Source organism: Gymnoscopelus braueri, assembly GCF_963280865.1.
Source record: "Gymnoscopelus braueri genome assembly, chromosome: 24".
NCBI lineage: Eukaryota > Metazoa > Chordata > Actinopteri > Myctophiformes > Myctophidae > Gymnoscopelus > Gymnoscopelus braueri.
This window is the reverse complement of record NC_137626.1, coordinates 33,194,436-33,216,371: the sequence shown is the minus strand read 5'-3', so window position 1 is coordinate 33,216,371 and position 21,936 is coordinate 33,194,436. Positions and strand designations below refer to the sequence as shown.

Below are 21,936 nucleotides of genomic sequence, written 5' to 3'. Positions count from 1 at the left end.
GTAAATAATAAACATCCTCCCGAGAGCGACGGAACTGATTTGTGGTATTCCATTTACCGCGTTCAGACTTTTATTATATTCCCTGCATTGTTTTATGACGAAATTGTGCAGCTATCATCTGTGAGCTATACCTCACCTCCCTGTTTATCCAACGCGCACTGAGGCGAAGAAAAAAAAAACCTGGCTGGCAGGAAATGACTATATGAAGGAATATTATTGAACCTGACGCGCCATCACAACACATCCACACACAGCCCCAGAGCGTCTGACAGCCGCGGGAACGTGCGCTGCGTTAAGAGCAATACGTCCGTTTCCCAGAGGAACGGTACACTGCGGGTATATAGAGAGGCAGCGTCAGCCCTGCATGCTGCAATCTGTAACTTGTATGCAGTGGTGTAAAGTACATTTACTCAAGTACTGTACTTAAAGAGGTGGTGCCATGGTTTTGCACCTTTTCTGTTTTTCATGTGTCTATGAGGTTGATAGAACTTCATTAAGCCCCCCTGGTGGTGTTTTTATGGTGGTTTATGTCTTCTCTGACTATTTTGAGTTCCTACCTGGAGGCTGAAACCTTGAGGGTCAAACGTGCCCTTTAGTGACATAGTAAAAATATACCCTCCCCCTCGTTATCATAACACAACAGGTGTGGGCATGAGGAGGAGGAGGGACTAGGACAGGTGGGTGGTGCTAAGGTGGTGGAGCAGGTGCTAAGGTGAGAACCAGGTATACTTAAAGGCATACTAGGTAACGTTTTCAACAAAACTAAAGTTAAATTGTATATCTTTTGTGAGTGGCAAAAGTTTCACTACACCCACTCCATGAATTTCACCCCCGGAAGCCTTTTATTTATATATTTTCTATTGAACGTGGACTGGGGGGACTTTCCCGGGAAAATGACGTTCCTGGCCAACGTCATGACGTCGTGGCCGACGTCCTGGCCGACGTCATGACGTCGGCCAGGAAATACCGCAACGGTTTCCTGTTTGGCCAGGAACTACCGCACTAATAACAAAAAGGAACCTCACGCTGATTTCAAAGAGAATGTAGGATTGGAAGATCGAAAAAGAATAGAAAAAGAAAGCACAGCTCATGGTAACTAATGCTCCACTGGCTAAGAGAAACGATCCGTAGATAGTATAAAACAATTAAAAGATCGCTTTTTGAAACGCTTCCGGTGAAAACGAATGGAATTCTGGGTAATCGAGGACTACGGAAATTGTATGCAGTGACGGTAGTGACCAGCAGAGGTTGCCTGAAAATCGTTATTTGTGATTCTGCATTGTACAACTTTAATGAACTGGAGGCGTGTCCACATAAAAACATAATTTTAACAATTTCTGTACACTTTTTTGAAGAAAATCTTCCTCCTAGTATAACCATAATTCCTGAATGATTATGTTTTAGGGGGGGGGGGGGGAAATCACTGAAAAATCACGGCACCACCGTCTTTAAGTACAATTTGTATGTGCTTTTACTTTACTGGGAGTATTTCCAATTGTCTCTACTTTTACTTCTACTCAACTACATCAGAGGCAAATATTGTGCTTTTACTCCACTACAAATATTTGAAAACTTTAGTTACTAGTGACTTTGCAGATGTAAATTATTACATTATGAAACATACATTAACCACTTCAGCCCTATTTCATACATAGGCTATTTGAAAATAGCCGATCTACAAGCTCACAACACGTCGCGATGCGACGCGTTGTGAGCTTGTAGATCTGCTATTTTCAAACATTTTAGTACTTTTACTTTTGGTACTTTAAGTACATTTTGATACCAATACTTTTGTACTTTTACACAAGTAAATGTTGAATTCCGGTCCGGACTATTACTTGTAACAGAGTACTTCTACATTGCAGTATTGATACTTTTACTTAGGTAAAACATTTGAATACTTTTCCCACCACTGCTTGTATGTCCTATTAATCGGGATTCGACCCCGAGTAACCTGAGTAACTTGGGTGAGGGGAGCTAGGGCCCTAATTTGCCTTTTTTTTTTTTACTATTTTGGAAAACATTTTAAAATAGTTCAAATAGACGTTCTACAAGCTCACAACGTGTCGATGTAGATCGTCTATTTGTTTTTGTTTTTTTTTCAAAACAGTAAAAAACATAAGTGGTAAGGCGGCACGGCCGCCTTACCACTTATGTTTTTAACTTCACACCCAGCTGATAGCTGCTCAGATGGTTCTGATGAGCGCTGAGAACTGCACCTCTGCATTCCTGTAGTGCGGAAGTGCCCGGGAAGGCACCATTTGCCTCGACACAAAGCCAAGGCCAGAAATCCCAGACAGCCTTCTTCCCTCTACCCATTCAGCTATGGCGTATATGTGGCCTAACTGACAAATGTCTCAATGGAACCGGGTGGTCCTCCAACCACTGCACATTTACTAGTTATTCTGTATTAACATACAATAACATGCATGCCATACAGATTGATTAAAATATAACGTTTTCTTTGTTAGAATAAGTATATATTTCTGGGGAAAGTAACATTTCAATGAATGCACCAAAAATAGTACCTGGATAACATGAATATTGAATCTAATTAACATAAAAGAATAAAGTCCTGGTTTCCAGCTGAGAGCTATTTATAAAGCATGTTGCTGAGACTCTAGACCAGTGGTTCCCAAACAGTGGGTTGGGAGCCCCATGGGGGTCCCCACATTATTCTGTGGGGTCCCCAGATGATTAGCTTAATGTGCAACAGTGTGCTCTCACTCAACAGTAAACAAACCAACATATACAGTATGAGTTTACACAGGGTATCTGCACATTTCTAAAGTTACAATTTAATTCGACGTTTTTAAATATCAAATTGGCCAAATATTACATACGATCTACAAGCTCACAACGTTGTGAGCTTGTAGATCTGCTATTTTCACAATGTTTATCTGTGGAACCGAGTCAGCTCATTACACGGCAGCTATAGACAATGTTTTAACTCTGGCAGTCAATGAGTTAACTACTTTAGCTGGGGACCCCCTGGTACCTCCCCAAAGGACCCCTGGGGTCCCCGGACCCCACTTTGAGAACCAATGTGCTATATACACAGTATAGCTAAAATCTAAAATGACACAGATGCTTTCCTGGCTTTGAATGGGTTAAAGGAGCTAACATTGTGGGCCGTTTCATTTTCGCAGCACAGTAGTAGCCATTCAATTGGTGCTCCCGAAAATATGACTGCAGATCATTTTTTAGCTTTTCATCTCATAAACCTTTTATAGAAGCCATTAGGGCGAGCCATCTTCTTCATGGTCAGGCTATTTCCAACTCTGAGCAAAACCTGCAGCGACGCTTTAAAGGCCTTGAGATAGTTTGGCTGTGAAATTGGATTTAGAAACGAACGGCCACAGAATTCAACAGATGAAGCTTTCACTGGAAAAGGCGTACTGTGTATCGGTGGTTCTCAAACTTTTTCATGTCAAGGACCGGACCCCCCAAAAGTATGTGTATTTGGCTGCAGACTCCCATTTGAAAAATACGTTCTGCCAGGGACCCCCAGAAGCAAAGATTTGAGTAAAAAAAATGTTTCAAAAAATATTCCAGATTTTTGTTTAAAGAAATTAAATCCAGTTTAATTGAAAATAGCAGATCTACAAGCTAAAACAAGCTAATAGATCTGCTATTTTCAAATAGCCAATGTAATTACTGTAGCTGTAGGGTTAAAGCGGTTAAAATGAAGCAAGCCCAAATAAGCATATAACTACACTTTAGAAACAAGCCCAAAAAAAGAATGCAACCCGCAACTACCAATATTTACTTCACAGGAAAACAAGCACAAAGTCGCTTATAATACGGTAAGCAGACCTGGCAACACAGAGTATGATGCACTTTTGTTGTCAGCTGAGTCTAACTAGGCCACATGACGTACTTCTGCTTTCATGAATTCCTGTTAAAAAAAAAAAAAAAGACGAGGGGGGGGGGGGCAATGGTGCTGGAGATGTGAAAGGGATATTTCACTTTCAAACATGTTTGGAGTCATTTTAACGTCTACTCAGGCTTTTGTGTTTCACCACGGATAGTTTTTGATTGGTTCAGTATTTAGATATTTATATTTTTTATATTTATATATTTTATCCGACACGCCCCCTTCCTATAGACAAATCCACAGAAGGTGTCGCGGTGCAGACACCGTAGCTATGGCTGCCTACAGGCAGCGCGTCTGTGGATTTGTGTATACGAACCCTTTGTAACTTCAAACTCCATTTAAACCTAATGCGACTCATTGAAAACACCCGTCCTTGGTTCTGGAGACTGATATTGTTTTTTTCAAGTTTTTGGGAAAATGGAAAATTAAATAGGCTTACAATTATTTAAAAGAAATGTAAAAGTAATTGGAAAGAACACGGGTTTAAGCAAGGGGGTGAAAAAAAACACTTTTTCACCCGGCTACATCAAATATCCCGAAAATAGCCGCTCTACAAGCTAACAACGTATCACATGATAGTAGATCTGCTATTTTAGGCGAACAAATATCTATTCTACAAGCTCAACGATATGTTATGTGTGTTGGTTGTGGTTGCTAGGCAGAATGGAAGCGCTGCCTTCCTCCGCCCATGCAGCAGCTGCTCACTGTGGGCTGATTGCAATTTCCTTCATTACAAAATCAAAAGGAAATTAAGCCGATTTGACCGCAGCGCTAATTAGAAGCCGCTCCAGATAAAAGTGTCTGCTACAGCAGTAGTTCCCAAACTTTTCAAATTGATATGTGTTTGGCCGCGGACCCCCCATCTGAAAGTGTTTTGTGCCAGGGAAGATTTATGTTTAAAATAATGCAACATTATTAAAAAGCTTCCAAATATTTTCTAGATATTTTTTGTAATAAAAAAATAGCAGATGTACAAGCTCACAATGTGGCACGAAGTGACACGCTGTGAGCTTGTACATCTTGTTCAAGCTTGTGCAAGCTTGTATATAACATTATAAAGTTATGCTACTCCTATGAACATCTCAAATGTAAGTGGAGTGTTGGTCCATTTACCGTATGTTAACCATTAACTTTCCGGTAGATCTCAATGCACACATCATAAAGCAGTTATTAACTAAAAGCATGGCTGAAACTGTCACTTTAAAATACTGCTGCTCTAAAGGCGGTTACACACCGGCGATTATGCGAATATACGCAAAATTCGGACTCGAATAATTAAAAGACACTTTTTCGCTTCGCTTTTTCGCTCCATGGAAGCTAACATTGACTTTATAAGGTTTTAAAATAAAAAGTATTATTCGCATGAAAGATTCGCCCCCGGTGTGTAAGGACCTTAAGGCCCAACTGGATGATGTGTGCGTGCGTGTGCAAGCAAGTATAACTCTGAGTGCATATCTACAGTGTATATGATCGTGTATAAGGCAGCCTCTGTGGGTGTGTGGGTGTGTGTGTGTGTGTGTGTGTGTGTGTGTGTGTGTGTGTGTGTGTGTGTGTGTGTGTGTGTGTGTGTGTGTGTGTGTGTGTGTGTGTGTGTGTGTGTGTGTGTGTGTGTTAGGGTATAGAGAGCTGGCAGTGTGTTGGCCAGCGGTGGCAGTCTAGCAGAGGGTCACGACGGGGTCACAGAGAGCCACCATTCTGACACAACACAGACGCTGCTGCTGCTCCACTCTATCGCTCTGTGTGGTACTACAAACCAATCTGCTATGTGTATACTATAAACCTGAAACATAACATACTGAAGAGTGTCTGAGAGAGAGAGGGGGGGGGGGGCAGAGACAGAGACAGACAGGGAGATATGAAACTCTAGCTCTCTCTTTCTGTCTCTCTCTGTCTGTCTGTGAGAGAGGGAGACACAGAACTCTTTCTATCGCTCTCTTTTTTTGTCTGTCTGTGAGAGAATGAGAGAAAGAATGAGAGAGAGAGCTCTTTCTATCTCTCTCTGTTTTTGTCTCTCTGTGAGAGACGAGAGAGAGAGAGAGAGATCGAGCGTAAAAAGAAGAAAAGAGAGAGGGACCAGCGAACAGTCACAGAGAGAAACACTTTTGAGTGGACAGTATATCAGTGTGTGCAATGTGTATGTATGTGTGTCCAAAATTAACATCATGAACCGTTCCTAATATGTATTAAACATTAACATTAAACAAAAGAACCACTGCGGTACAGTGTGCTTCTGACTTCTAAACTTCAAGAATGAACTGTAGGTCCTTGGCTTGAAGTTTTTCAAGCCAAGGACCCCTTAGGAGAGAGAGAGATGAAGCATGCCTTGAACCCCCTGTTGAAGACCCCTGCTTTAAACAGATTTGATTGGTCACAGTCACATGTGGTGGGGTAGTCCTGGAAGTGTGTGGTCATGGCAAGTTGCTTGAGTGAAACAATGACTGTGTGTGTGTGTGTGTGTGTGTGTGTGTGTGTGTGTGTGTGTGTGTGTGTGTGTGTGTGTGTGTGTGTGTGTGTGTGTGTGTGTGTGTGTGTGTGTGTGTGTGTGTGTGTGTTTTCTGATGTCACTGAGGTGACAGACTCTGCTCCTGAATTATAGAATGGACGCGGTGATACGGTAATGGACATGAATCACCACACACACACACAAACAACTATACTTGCGAGTACATCATCATTTTAAGGCCGGTGATTTCATGAGTACATTTATTTTCCCCCAAAGCTGATAATAGCCGATCTACAAGCTTACATCGGCTATTTTCGGTGCATGTCTCCAGCGTGAAAGTTCCGTATAAATCATGCATAAACAGACATTTAGCAGACGCTCTTATTCCAGAGAGATTTTCAGTAAGCAAGGAAAACACGAGGTAATACATCAAATGCATAGAAATAGTAATCTAGGATCATAGGTAAATCTAGAACCTTTCATCAGTCTAAACAGTGTAATATAATAAATAAATAAAAATCTGTACATTGAAACTATACAAAACTATAGGATGCCAGGTCTACAAATGAACCTGGCATCTGTCTATACATTACATGCTATCTAAATGACATTTTAACCATTGCATAAGCCTGCAAGGTCGTCAAAGCTTCTAAATGTCTAATCCTAACCCCAGCCTGAACCCTTTCCTAAATGTAAGCCTGTTTTCTCTTTTTTTTTTCTTCTTTTTTACCATAAACCAACCATTTCTCTCCTCACAAATGTCCATTTCTCAAAGTCTACTAGGCTTGTGGGGCCATTTGGACCTCACAAGTATAGAAATACGAGTACACACAGACGCGCACGCACGCACAAACTAGATATCTGCAAACACGGGGCGCTCTCATTCAGACCACATCTATTGATCGTGACACAGATAGCACCTCATCGATCAGGTCAGAAGCTGATCAATCACATTCCTCACAGAGCTGCCGCTCCAATCAAATAGGAAGATTGTATTGGCCACCGTCACTGATGGGAGATATAAAACAGGGGTCCTTGGGGGGGAGGGGGATATTTTTCCTGCCGTTCTTCATACTGCCAATCAGGTGAAGAAATCACAGAATGAGGCTTTAACCTTCGCTTTTATATGAAATATCTGAGATTTTATTGAAGATGTTTTTGAACATATTGACCACTTCAAATGCTCTAATCAAATGCCAGTCCACACCAATGCAACTCCTTGCAACATGAAACTACTTACAACAACTTGCAACCATTATCCCAAATGGCAGTTGCAAGGAGTTGCATTGGTGTGGAGTGGACTGGCCTTAAAACTGTTTTGTTGCAAGGAGTTGCGACTAGTCGCATTGGTGCGGTCTGGCCGTTAAATAATAACCGAAAATAGCCTATCTACAAGCTTGAGATTGTCCTTCTAATACGTGAGCCGTGTTTTTTTTCAATTACTTTTTTCATTTATGTTTTATAATTTGTTTGTATTTTTTTTTGTTTTCATTATTATTATTATTGCTTAAATGAAAAAAGTAATTGAAAAAACAAGGCCCCCTCAGAAGGACAATATCAGTCACCAGAACCAAGGACGTGTGTTTTCAATGAATCTATCATGGTTAGATTCAGAGTTTGAAGTTACAATGGGTGCTAAAATGAATATCGAATATCCAAATACTGAATCAAGCAACTTAAAAACTGTCTGGGGTGAAACACAAAAGCCTGAGTAGACGTTAAAATGACCCCAAACATGTTTTAAAGTGAAATATCCCTTTAAGAAAAAAAAGGAAAAAAACACTGGCTGGGAACCTCCATCTTCCCTGGACCCTAATAATGCAGAAAAGGAGGGAGTGTGTGTGTGTGTGTGTGTGTGTGTGGGGAGGGGGGGGTCAAAAGGTCAGCGTAGCAGCTTGGTTCTCCTCCCGGCCGGGCTCAGCTTCCTCTATTCTTCTAACTAGGTTACTAGGATGTTTATACACTGTAAAAACTAAAATCTAACTCAGAGGGAGTGCACACAATGGAACCGAATAAATGGACCCTCTCCCCGGTTCCAATTTTATTTTTTGCATTAACACTCAGGATTTTTACTGTGTGTGTACTGTACCACTCCTCCCATGAAGTAAAAGCCAAACAGAACATAATTGTAATTTGTAATCAGAATGTTCCAATGTTCAAAGAAAGAGGTGCAATTAAATCGTTAGTCCGACAGAATGTAATGCAGGCCAGTGATGGAAGAAGTACTCACATTAGTCCAGTTCTATATGTCCAAAAAAGAAGGTTCGTTCAAATTTTCGGGGGATTAGGAAAACTATACATTTTTGGAAACTTCAGAGTATAACAAATCAGAAAATCCATGATTCCATTTGCGCAGAAGCCAATATGGTGGCCATCTTGGATTTTGCAAAATGGCGACCTCTAGATTACGTAGGATCTGGATTATAGTGGCTAAATCTACATTTTTAGGGTCAGGAAATCCAATGGTGCTAATTAAAATTATTTACAAATGATCAATGGCACAGATTTGGGTCATAATCCTTGATTTGGGGGGGAAAAAAATAAAATGTAATATTCGTTTTTCCACTATTTTGACTTCTAGATTACATAGGATCATGATTCCAGTGGCTAAATCTACATTTTGGGGGTTATACTGTGTGCATCAATTACCTCAATGCACAACAGTTGTGTGATCACACCTAATCCTGAGTCCAATTAGTTTGACTCAGACCAGGTGCCATCACCCATCCCACAGCCTTGGCCTCTCAGCTATAAAAGGTTGATTTGAGTGAAAGCAAAAAAGCTAAAGTGATGATCCATACTGCACGTGATCAGTTAGACCCTCTCTCCACCTGGAAGATGGACAGCACATTTAACATGTGCTGCTGCATTTATTTGAGAAAACTGTGTTTTGTAAGTATGTACGTTTTTGTCTTCTCATTTTTGTCAAAGCTACCTTGATCTTCTCTATGAATTAATCTGTTGACATCTAAGTAACACGGTTAGCATGTCAATGTAAGTTCCTTCCAGGTCTCAGGATGATTGGTTCTGAGGTCATGCATATCAGCAATATATCTGGGCCAGGCTACCACTCACTGCTGTCCCCAAGTCTGCCTCTTACTCAGATTGGATCTCTGCCACTGCTTCCAGAGGATGGTCAACCCTCCTCACCGTGATTAAGCAGACAAGTGAGCTGAGGCGTTTGGCAGTTTGTGAAGAACATCCTACTGTCATCTCATTTGACATGGCCCTCTATGAGAAGGTTGTGCAGTTGTTGGATGCCAGGCCTGACTTGAAGCGCACAGTTGTCCCCAGACTTGGTGAACTGCATGCCGTCATGGCTGCTCTGAGAGCTCTTGGATCCTCCATAGAGAATTCAGGCATAGATGATGCCTGGATAGAAGCTGACGTCTATGGTGCAGCAACAACGAGGCAGATCCTCAAATGCACACACTATAAGCGTTCTCTTCGGGCCACATCTACTCATATGTAGCACTGTATGAACTGGTACTGGAGGAATTCTTCAGGGAGAACCCTGAGCTGAAAGACGTTTGCTGGCTTTCAAAGAGTGGGAAGCACAGAAAGCACAAAATGCCATGTTCAGGTCCATCATGAACTACCTGAAGAGAGTGGAGACAGTCCTGTTCTTTGTGGCTACATCTCGCAATGCTGATCTGGCACTCCATCTGCAAGCTGCAGAAGCACTCAGCAAGAAGTTCTTTGCTTTTGACCGGATCAAATACAAGCGACTTTGGCCCAGATATATTGCTGATATGCATGACCTCAGAACCAATCATCCTGAGACCTGGAAGGAACTTGCAGGAAGTAATCTGTCAGTCACCAAAAATGACATTCCATTCGTGTCAATAGGTGCAGACCATGCATGTGAACATCTCTGCCAACGCTAGACAGAGATTCTTCATGGCTACACCTGAACTGTCACATCTACAATTCTAGATTGTTATGTAAATATGTGCTATTGATCACTGATTTTAATTAGCACCATTGGATTTCCTGAAAAATGTAGATTTAACCACTTGAATCATGATCCTATGTAATCTAGAAGTCGAGAAAAACAAATGTTACATTTTTCATTTCCCCCCCTAAAATCAAGGATTATGACCCAAATCTGTGCCATTGATCATTTGTAAATATTTATAATTACCACCATTGGATTTCCTGACCCTAAAAATGTAGATTTAGCCACTAGAATCCAGATCCTACGTAATCTAGAAGTTGAGATATTGAAAAACGAATATTCAAAGGTCGCCATTTTGTAAAATCCAAGATGGCCACCATATTGGCTTCTGCGCAAATGGAATCATGGATTTTCTGATTTGTTATACTCTGAAGTTTCCAAAAATGTATAGTTTTCCTAATCCCCCGAAAATTTGAACGAAATTACATATAGAACTGGACTACATGTTTACTTAAGTAAAAGTATCAATAATACCCTATTGTAGAAATAGTCTGTTACAAGTTCGGTATTCAAAATGTACTTGAGTTAAAGTACAAAAGTATTGGCATCAAAATATACTTAAAAGTACAAAAAGTAAAAGTACTCAAGTACAGGCTCACAATGCGTCACAAAGCAACACGTGAGCTTGTAGATCTGCTATTTTCAAATTGCCAAAGTATGTATAGGTCTGAAGTGGTTTTGTAATAATAATCAAAATCTACAAAGTAAATTGTAACTAAAGTGTTCAAATAATCATAGTGGAGTAAAAGTACAAAGTTTGTCTTTGAGATGTAGTGGAGTAGAAGTACAATTATTGAAAATTGGAAGTACTCCATCAAAGTAAAAAATACCTCAATATTGTACTATAGTGCAGTACTTGAGTAAATGAGTAAAAAATGAGTTACATTCCACCGCTGATGCAGGCTATTACACCAGGCAACCACAGAGCTATTGCTGACGTACAGACTTTCTTCTCTCAAACTAAGCTCTGTAATTTCAGCAAATTGTCAGCCTGGCCACAAAACTGGGCAAATGGTGCAAGTTGCCATGTCTTTGGGTTAGGAAAGACATTTCCATAAATGTCAATTTAATCAAACAAGGGGGGGGGGGGGGGAGAAAGTTTATATTTAGCATTGAAAAATCTAAATGTTTGGTCCACATCCCCCCCAAAAAAACATATTTTATCAATAACTCTATCGTATTTCATTTACTTTAAGCGCTAGCTCCAAAAAATGCTGCATTCATATGGTCAGTCCTTCAACAATAAAACATTGATTCGTCCAATCTTTGGAGATGAGAAATAGCTGCTTTTTGCTAAATTTATATCTGGGACTCTGGGGATTATACAAAATATGCATGTCCAATAAATAGCTGGCTCAAACTAAAGAGGCCTCACAGTCATAGTTCTAGGCTATATACTGTGTAAAACATTGTACATGCCTAAAGCTAAAACATATGAAAGTAACTTATAAACATCCTTCAGATGTGTTGAAACGATGAAAAACATACAACTCATGGACCATTTAGTATACATTTCTCAATTCCTTTAATAATAAAAAAAATCTGGCTCAAACATCAGAGTGTACGTCTATCCACAATTCAAAACAGTATGTCCTTTAGATCAGTGGTTCTCAAAGTGGGGTCCGGGGACCCCCCAGGAGTCCTTTAGGGGGTTTCCAGGGGGTCCCCAGCAAAAAAAGTTTATATAACATCAAAATAGAAGATCTACAAGCTCACAACATGTGAGGAATATTCACTCTCACAGAGACACATCGTTACAAAACGACAAACGTAAATTACATTTAGCTTTTACTGTCTGAAAACTCATCCAGAACTTCACAATTGACTGTGTTTCATTCATGTCTCTTGAAAGAGTTTGTGGACAATGAGCTGATCCTCTTCTTTAGTAAAGCTTGAAGTATTTTTGGAATTGAAACACAAGCCTTCTCCAATGACCACTGATAATGTTTTTTAATTCCACTGTCCTCATATCACACAAATACCAAATGACTACGTTTCTCCAAAAAATAAACAAAAAACAAATCTTCACTTTATACATTACTGAATGGATGACCAGGGGACCACGTGAAATGCACGGACCACCAGTGGTCCATGGACCACCAGTTGAAAACCTCTGGTTTAGATCATGTACATATCATTTCATTTTTGAGGTATTAAGATGACATTTGGCTCCAACTGATGTGCACAGAAAGTGTGGCCCTGTTGTGCAGTGTATAGTGACCGAGACTTGATATTAATAGAACTCTTTGCTGTCGAGCAGAAAACCTCTCATCTCCATAGTCTAACTTTGTGTTTTTTCGTAGATTAATGCCCTACTTGATCATACTACAGTGTCACAGGAAAGCATCAAAAGTATCAGATCCGCAAGCTCGTGGCTCGCCGCATTTTGAGCTTGTAGATCAGTTACTTTTGATGCTTTTAAATTTGAATCCTGTTTTGCACATAATGAGGTTTCCACCCAACAGAGACAAACTGTAAAATAAGTTGTGACGAGAAACATGTGAGTTGTAATACATAGAATGGAAGAATAAGTACCACTGTAGTGTAGAATGGGCCTCAGGTCTTAATGGGTTAAGTACAGTACTTGCAGTACATGCACTGCAGCCCACTTATTTACTTCCCACCATTGTTGGAATGCAGAGGGAAGGTTTCCCAAACTTTCTTCTCACACACAGATGTTAACTCGTATGAGTTTCGGTGTGTGCCGACAACCTCGCCATGACACAGCGGGAAAAAAATAACAAACCGCCCCATACTGCTTTTTAAGTTTAGGAAATGTCTGAATACCCCCCCCCACCCCCCACCGGGAGAGAGGAAGATGGAAATTTGAAGCCTCCCAACTCTTTATAAACATGTCATCATCATTCAACAACTGAAAAACCAACATTTGGGGAGAAAAAAAGAAGGAGTTTCTTCCAACCGAACGCCAATACACTCCAAAAAAGTCAGCAGGGAGGAAATAGCAGATTCCAGGGGGTCCCCAGCTAAATGTGTTAATGCAGCATCACAATCATTTTAACCACTTTATCAATGTATACATTGGCCATTTAAAAATAGCAGAAATACAAGCTCACAGCTGCAAGCTTGTACATCTACTATTTTTGAACATTTTAGAAAGATTGTTTGAAAAATGTTGACAGGGTAAGGGTTTCTGGGGGACCCTGGCTCAAAATATTTTCAGATGGAGGTCCGTGGGACCTAATACATGTCGTCTCTGTCGGGAGGAAACCTCATATGACCAAAACTGTTAACTGCTATTTTTGACACTTATGTGTGACGCTGTACTATGATCAAGTAGGGCGTTAATTTACGAAAAAACACAAAAAGTTTTAAATAAATATGGAGATAAGAGGTTTCTGGCCGACAACGATAACAATTTGGAGGGTCCTTCACATGAAAAGGTTTGAGTACTAACTGCTTTACACCACTGGAGAATGAAAATTACTAACTATGGCATCACATTTACACTTTGGCTTTTCAAAAATATCAGTTCATAGCGCATGTAAAGTAGATCTGCTATTTTTGGGAAACCGTGAAAATGTGTGCAAATCTTTGAATATATATATATTACAGTACGATTGAAAAAGGGGTGCTCGTTTTCTTCGAGTTCACCACCCTCGCTCCGCCGCGGTGGGGCGGGGCCCCCCCGTCAAAAAAAGAAATGCCGTCTCGGAGGTACCGAAACAAAGGGGGACGATGATTTACGATTCGGTCCCTATCGGAACATAACTCGGACAGCGCTGAGTCTTCGCTTTAGCTCGCTCGGCGGTGCCTCTCATGGCACTCTCAAATCCCCTTCGGGCGGTGCGCCTCCATCGGTGAAACCGAGTGCATCTTTTTCAATCTGACTGGTTTTCCAATCGTACTGTGACATATTTTTTAAGCGTTTTAAACTCAAATCTTTGCTTTGGGGGTCCCCGGAACAAATAATGTTGGGGGTCGTTGACATGAAAGCATTTTAGAGCACCACTGATATAGCAACATAAGTTTTTCAGAAAAACGTTTAGAATACACTTTTATAATCGGCCTCAGGTCTTAAATGGGTTAACTAGAAATGACCAGCAGCCACAGCCATCATGAAACATTCATTACAGAAGTCATAAAACCGTGAATGTCTTTCCTAAAAAAAGAGCGTCAGATTTCGGTCACATCTCTGGGGGTGTCTTTTTTTGTGTGTGTTGTTCTGTTCTTGGCACCGCCGCCTGTGTAACAGTGTCTCATCCGCTCGCTGCTGTGAAAACAGCCTCTGTGGTGTTTTGGGCGGAATTGTGCCCGTTTTCTTTTTTTAAAAAGGTCGTGTGACTCAGCAATGACAAACAAATGACTTGTGGGCAGTGTTGCGGCTGTTGCCAGATTTCTGCAAGAGAAACAAGCAGCCAGGTATATGAGCCCAGTCCACTATAGGGGACGGGGACACACACACACACACACACACACACACACACACACACACACACACACACACACACACACACACACACACACACACACACACACACACACACACACACACACACACACACACACACACACACACACACACACACACACACACACACACACACACACACACACACACACACACACACACACACACTCTTAAGGTTCTGAACCAATTCATTTTGAGAGGAAACACTCTGAACTGGTTCAAAATTAGGCCCGCAGGAAAAGGGGCAAGGCTATGAGAACTATAGTGGTGTAGTGAACTGTGTTTAGTTAAAGAGATAGTTCACCCCCAAAATGATCGATAAGTCACCCCATGGAGACTTGAATTCAAGGATATTTCTTTTAGTTTTTGTCACATTCCTAAGCCAATAATTGACCGGCAGCGGTTCCCGTAGGAGACACAAAGAGTCTCCTTTGTCTCTCCTACAGGAACCGCTGCCTACCGGTCCACTGGTCATCAAATTATTGGCTTAGGAATGCAACAAAAACAAAAAAATATCAATATTCAAGTCTCCATGGGGTTACTTTTTGTTTTGGGTGAACTATCCCTTTAAGCCTACTTTCCCAATCTAACACAAATCAACCAAAAAACGTTGTATTAAAAGAGATTAAAAACTAGGACACTGGATAACTATGTCAGTACACTTGAATTAATTGAGTCAGACTTGGCTCACCTTGAATACCCTGGACTCCCTTTCTAGCCGTGACAGTCATTCGGGAGGGGTTGGGTTGATGCTGTATTGATCTGATCCTCTACTCCCTCGTGATAAAAGATCCTATTTCTGGCACCATGGGCTGAAGAGCTGGAATGCATGTGGCAAAGCAAATGTCTCGTACCACCCATGTGGTACATAACTAATGCATGACTCACCACATTGCAATTATCTATTATTCTATCAGCCAGCTGAAAATAGTGTAGCGCTGTGAGAAGCAGAGTTAACCCATGATGACAAGAGGCCGATTCTACAAATGTCTCCTAAATCCTAACAGTTTTCTGAAAGAACCTATGTTGCTAGATCTCTCTATTCTCAAACCTTTTCATGTCATTCGAGATGCTTAAAAATGCTTTAAAAAATGTTTTAATAATAATAAATATATATATATATATATATATATATATATATATATATATATATATATATATATATATGCAAAGATGTCCAAATATTTCATGATTTTTCTAAAGTAGCAGATCATAGCAGAAGTTCATTCAATGAGCTTGTATATATGCTATTTTTGAAAGGCCAACCAATGTGCTTAATATACAGCTAAAATCTAAAATTACAGATGCTTTCACGGTTTTAATGGATTAAGACGGGAAGGCACTGATATCTGATGCTGTGAGTGCCGTTGGTTTGGTTGCATTGTACTGTGGGAAGCATTACACGTAAATATATTCTCTCAACATTAGCCGTTGGATTTTGTTTTGTGAAAAAGAACATTGGAAAGTGAATGGCACATTCAAGTCACACAAAAAAAGGGGGGGGGGGGAGGAACCCATTAGCCTCAAATCAAAACCCGAAATCAAGAAAGTGACAATCGCAGCAACAGAAACGTGAGAGCAACGTCCAATCAATGGTGTCGGATTGCAGGCGGACGCCGGGGCTTGTCGTCAACAGTTTATACCGTCGTGTCACGCGGTGTCTGCTTGCAGTCTATTGTGTGACGTGCCATTGTCCGTGTGCCATGTGTGCCACCGTGTACTGTGTCACCATGTCACTCGTGTACCCATGTGAATGAAGTGATTCTTGCCTCCGATAAAAGAGGATCAGCGGTTTGCTCTCTGGGAGTGGGGACTAAAATCTGATACAGAGGAGAGAACAGTGCTCTTCTGCAAGTCGTATATCAAAGCAGACAGAAACTTCATCCTCCCCTTATTGTATCTTAATCTTTTCTCTCTCTCTCTTTCTCTCAGGCGACTGTGGTCTAAATATACATCATAATGACCCGGATAAGTCTCAGCTGATGGTACAAGTGCGTAAAAGTACATTACGCACACACACAGAACCACGATCGGTGGGAGAAGCAAGAAGTCGGTGACCGTTCCGATGTGACATGAATCACGGTGTCCTCTCGCTGAAACACACCGGGTTTGAATGCAGGTCACCCCTGTTGCCAGATCTTGCGAGAGAAATAAGCAACCAGGTCTATAAAACAAGGCCCAAAGAAAAAAAGCCGATCTACAAGCTCATAAGCCTCATAGCTAGCCTTAAAGCAACGTGTCACGATGCGACACGTTACTATGAGGCCACTGAGTCATCATAAGAACTCTGATTAACAAAACAGTTGTTGTTGCTGCTGTCGGGCAGCAACCTTGTATCTCCTTGTACTATTTTTTGTTTTGTAGTAAATTAATGCTCTACTTTGTCAGACAACTGTATAAGGCAAAAGTAGCCAAAAAGGCTGAGTGATCTACAAGCTCACAACGCCTCGCATCACAACGCACTGCGAGCTTGTAGATCGGCTATTTTTGAAACATTTTGAAAGTGAAAGTGTTTAAGTGTGTCTTCAACCAATGAAAACAAGAGCTTATATTGGAGCCATTTGAACACAGGTTCTTTTTTTTCCCCTTTTAAAAAAAAAAGTAATGGTTTTGGTGGACATAACAAGTTTTCCAGCCAACAGAGAAGATTCAGGTCACATATTTTCTTTTCCATGAATGGAAAAAGTGGAATGAAAGGCCTCAAATGAACTGGTGTTAACCACTTAAAGGGATATTTCACTTTCAAACATGTTTGGGGTCATTTTAACGTCTGCTCAGTCTTTTGAGTTTCACCCCAGACAGTTTTTATGTTGCTTGATTCAGTATTTAGATATTTGATATTAATGTTATCAGCCACGCCCCCTTCCTATACAAACCCATTGTAACTTCAAACTCAAACAGTTTAACCATGATAAATTAATCGAAAACATCCGTCCTTGGTTCTGCATGGTGACTTATACTGCCCTCCTAATATGTGAGGGGCCATGTCTTTTCGATCATTTATTGAAATTCTCATTGTATTTTTATTTATTTTTTTCATTTTCCCCCCAAAAAAAAAAAAATGAAAAAAGTAATTGAAAAAACACAGCTCCCCTCACACATTAGAATGCGTGAGGGGGCATTCTAATTTCTCTTTTGGGTCTTGAGCTAAAAAGTTTGGGAACCACCATTTGGGAACCCCCCCAGGGCTCTGTATTCTTTTGTTTTTCGGGACAACTCGTTACGATGAGACGTATTGTGAGCTTGTAGATCGGCTATTTCCAGCGAATGTTCGCTTCAGAATAAGGACAATAGGGTTCAAGTGTTTTTTTAAAAAGGAAGATATTGAATAGGACCACTTCCCCCATTTTCAACCTATCTTCATATAATTGGACCTCACTAATGCTCAATATAATATGGCGCCATTTCTGTCTATTCACTCGGTGTCTCAGAGGAGGGCTGTGGACACTTCAGAAACCTGCCTATTACCAAGTGACATCATCGGTAGACAGGTTTGGTTACTTCAAACAAGATTTCAAACTTTTTTTAATGCAAGAACAATAGCTTCTAGTTCAGCATGCTAACTTCCCAGGAAAATAAAGCCTGTAGTTTCTATTAGCTTGGTTAAGTCCCCATCGATGATGTCACTGGTAGGTTGGTTTCTGAACTGTCCCACCAATGAGACACAGAATGAGTAGACAAAAATGGTGCCATCTTATAAAGAGCATTAGTGAGGATCAAAGATACGGTGCTCCTTTCAGCGGATTTGGTTTTAGCAAGGCTTGTATACTGCAGTGGTTCTCAACCTGTGGGTTGGGACCCCAGGGGATCCCCACAGGATTCTGGGGGGTTCCCAGATGACAGTGAAGTGTCAATTTAATGACTTTTAAGAGCTTTTTAATACCTAAAAGTGAAAATAAATGAAAAAAAGACCATTACTGCATCAAAAGTAATCAACAAACTATACTATAAAAAACGGTCAAATGATATAAGAAAGAGGCAAACATATCTAGAATAGCTGATCTAGGTGGCTATTTTCACAATATCTATCTGAGTCAAACTAAATGCAATGCCTCATGCAAGTGCTTGTCAGGGTGGGGGATCCCCAGTTCAAATAGGATTATTTTGAGGGGTCACTCACGGCCTGAAACGTTTCAGAACCACTGGTCTACTGTACCCATCCCTGTTAGTTGATCTTTGCCCCGGACAACGTTTCCTTGGCTGAGAAGAACCATCGCAACCAACCAGACCTAAAAAAAATGATACAGTGTTTAATCCACCAAAAGCTCTGCCGGTAAACAACGGTAAATTATTCAGGCTTATAGAGCTTCTCTACTGCCGTACCCAAAGATGTCATGTTGATATGCACAAACCTCCCTGGGTGGATGTCTCTGTAACCCCAAACAGAAAAATGACAAACCAAGGACCAAGTAGAGGGAATCCCCCACCTTTAACCCATTAAGACCTGAGGCCGTTTCTACAAATGCCTTCTAAACCAGTATAGTTGCCACGGATCCCCAAAATGATATCCATTTGGCCGCAGACCCCCATCTGAAAAATGCTTGTGCCAGGGACCCCCAGAAGAAAAGATTTGTGTTAAAAAAATGCAAAATGATTGAAAGATTTTTCAAAAATGTTCAAAAATTGCAGATGTACAAGCTCGCAGCGCGGCACAAAGTGACGAGGTGTGGGCTTGTATATCTGCTATTTTTGAGAACCAATGTTCTAAAACAATGTTCTAAATAAGAGTTTTCTGAAAAACTGATTTTGATAGCCCCAAAAACATCCCCTTCTACCAAAACAAATAGTGAAAACTCCCCCAAAATACAGTGAAGAGGACAATGTCTTTCTGCAGGTAAACACCACCACACTACTCCAGTGGCTGATGATGACTGCTGGTATATAGGGAAATGACTGGTTTAAAACAAAATAAGTATTTTTTGTTTGTTATGTAAACACAGGGCAAAGTTACATACTATGCCTTTAACCAAGTTAACAAAAGTGTCACAGAGGACAATAAGTGCACTGCCACATGAGTGTGTATATAACAGTCGGTGTGATCCGCAGATTACAGCAACAGTGTATGTTGGTGGTATAGACATAGGCTATAACTGTGGATGAAATGGTAACTTCTCTCTATATATAAAGTGCTGTGATAACAAATGATTTCATTTCAAAGTGATTCACAGCGCAACAAGGCCCCAGGCAAGTAGAAACACAATACAGCCTATTTTTACTATAGCAGTGGTTCTCAAAACATTTTCATGTCAAGGACCCCTAAATGTATATACTGTACTGTATGTATTCGGCCACGGACCCCCATCTGAAAATGTTTTGCCCAGGATCCCCCAGAAGACAAGATTTATGTTAAATAATTATGAAAATGATTCAACATTTTCAATATTTTTCAAATCAATTCAAAAATAGCAGATGTACACGCTCTTCGTGCTGCGCCGCGAGCTTGTAGATCTGCAATTTTTTTAATAGCCAACAAAACATAAATGGATAAAGTGGTTAAAATGATTGTGATGCTATCTCAAAGTTCTCAAAGTGGGGCACCACACTTTGAGAACCACTCCTACTATATACTGTAGTGTCATTCTTACAATATTGTTTTCCTGGTTGCAACCAGTTTTTTTTAGACAGCCACATAAGATAAACGAGGGCAATCTGTCTGGGAACCCCTAAAAACCTTTGTTTTGCATTATCTGTCTTGAGATTAAAACAAGGGCAACCCTCTAAAAGCATCATTAGGCTAAAAACACTCAGGATTTGGGAGTACTTACTGGGCTACTCAACAAGCCCATACATACATACATACAGTACATACATACACAGAGAGAGGCCAATGCAACATGATAAAGTGTAGGCTAAATCAGTGGTTTTCAACCTTTTTCATGCCAAGGACCCCTAAATTGATATACATTTGGCCACGTACCCCCATGTGAAAATGTTGTGCCAGGGACAACCCAGAAGAAAATATTTGAGATAAAAATGCTCGCTTTAAAAATATATATATATTCAAAGATCAGCACACATATTCTATATTTTTCAAAAATAGCAGATCTACAAGCTCATAGTGCGGCACTCGGTGCCACGCTATGAGCTTGTATATCTGCTATTTATGAATAGCCAAAGCTAAGTGGTTAAAATGATGATGAACAAATTTTGCTGGGGACCCCCTACCCCCCCCCCCCCCCACACCCGCCCCCCCCCACCCCCCCCACCCGCCCCAAGGACCACTGGTGGTCCCCGGACCACTGGTTGAGAACCACTGGGCTAAATGACAGACAGGGTAAACGGGGAGAGCTTTTAAAAACGGCTACGAGGAGAACACTAACTCTTCACCTGACTCCAAATCAGTGTTTTATCTGTTGAATAATTAATATACATCCGTTCGACATCCACCCATCTCTCTCCCTCTCTCCTCGCAGAGCCGTGTGGACAAAGGGAAGACAACCCCACGCTGCTCCTCTCATCACAAACAAACACACGTTTTTCCATCATAAACAACAGACAATAAACACATACTGCACTGGAACATTAAGCTGTGGAAACATTCCCTGTTGCCTCCAACAAACCAACAAGTGAGAAACAGCCACAACACAAACACACACGCGCACACGCACACAGAACTGCGCTTTCTTTCTTTCTTTCTTTCTTTCTTTCTTTCTTTCTTTCATTCATTGAGAGCTGAACTTTCCTCTTACCTTGTGGTGGTGTGTGTTAACTGTGTGTATGTGTCATCCAGAGATGTGACACAGCGGTGTAAGGTGAAGCTGTAGTCAATAGTAATCCCACAGTGACGCTATACCGTTTATTCTACTGTTATCTGTGTTCACACGTTAAATACAACAGGCAGTGCAGCTGCGTCTGCCCTCTTCCTGACTCTATCTCTCTCTGTGTGTGTCTCTCTCTCTCTCTCTCTCTCGCTCTCTCTCTCTCTCTCTCTCTCTCTACCCCCCCCTCTCTACCCTCTCTCTCTCTCTCTCTCTACCCCCCCCCCTCTCTACCCCCCCCTCTCTCTCTCTACCCCCCCCCCCTCTCTCTCTCTACCCCCCCCCCTCCCTCTCTCTCTCTACCCCCCCCCCTCCCTCCCTCTCTCTCTCTCTCTCTCTCTCTCTCTCTCTCTCTCTCTCTCTCCAGCTCGCTGTGCCACCGGCGGTGACGTCAGACCTGCCATGAGGGAAAAAGCTCGGAGGATATCTATGGTCATGGTGGTGACAACACAGTCTCTCTCTCTCTCTCTC

At 41.1% G+C, this 21,936-nt stretch overlaps 1 protein-coding gene across 1 annotated transcript in view; it reads right to left on the bottom strand.

Annotated features, from left to right (window-relative positions):
- Window positions 1–21,529, bottom strand: part of LOC308080404 (cytoplasmic protein NCK2-like) — a 74,454-nt gene extending 52,925 nt beyond the window's left edge. Inside the window, exon 1 of the mRNA XM_080422247.1 lies at window positions 21,397–21,529. The gene's annotated coding sequence lies outside the window, so the exon portion shown is untranslated. The remainder of the gene's footprint in view (window positions 1–21,396) is intronic.
- Window positions 21,530–21,936: the final 407 nt, after the last annotated feature.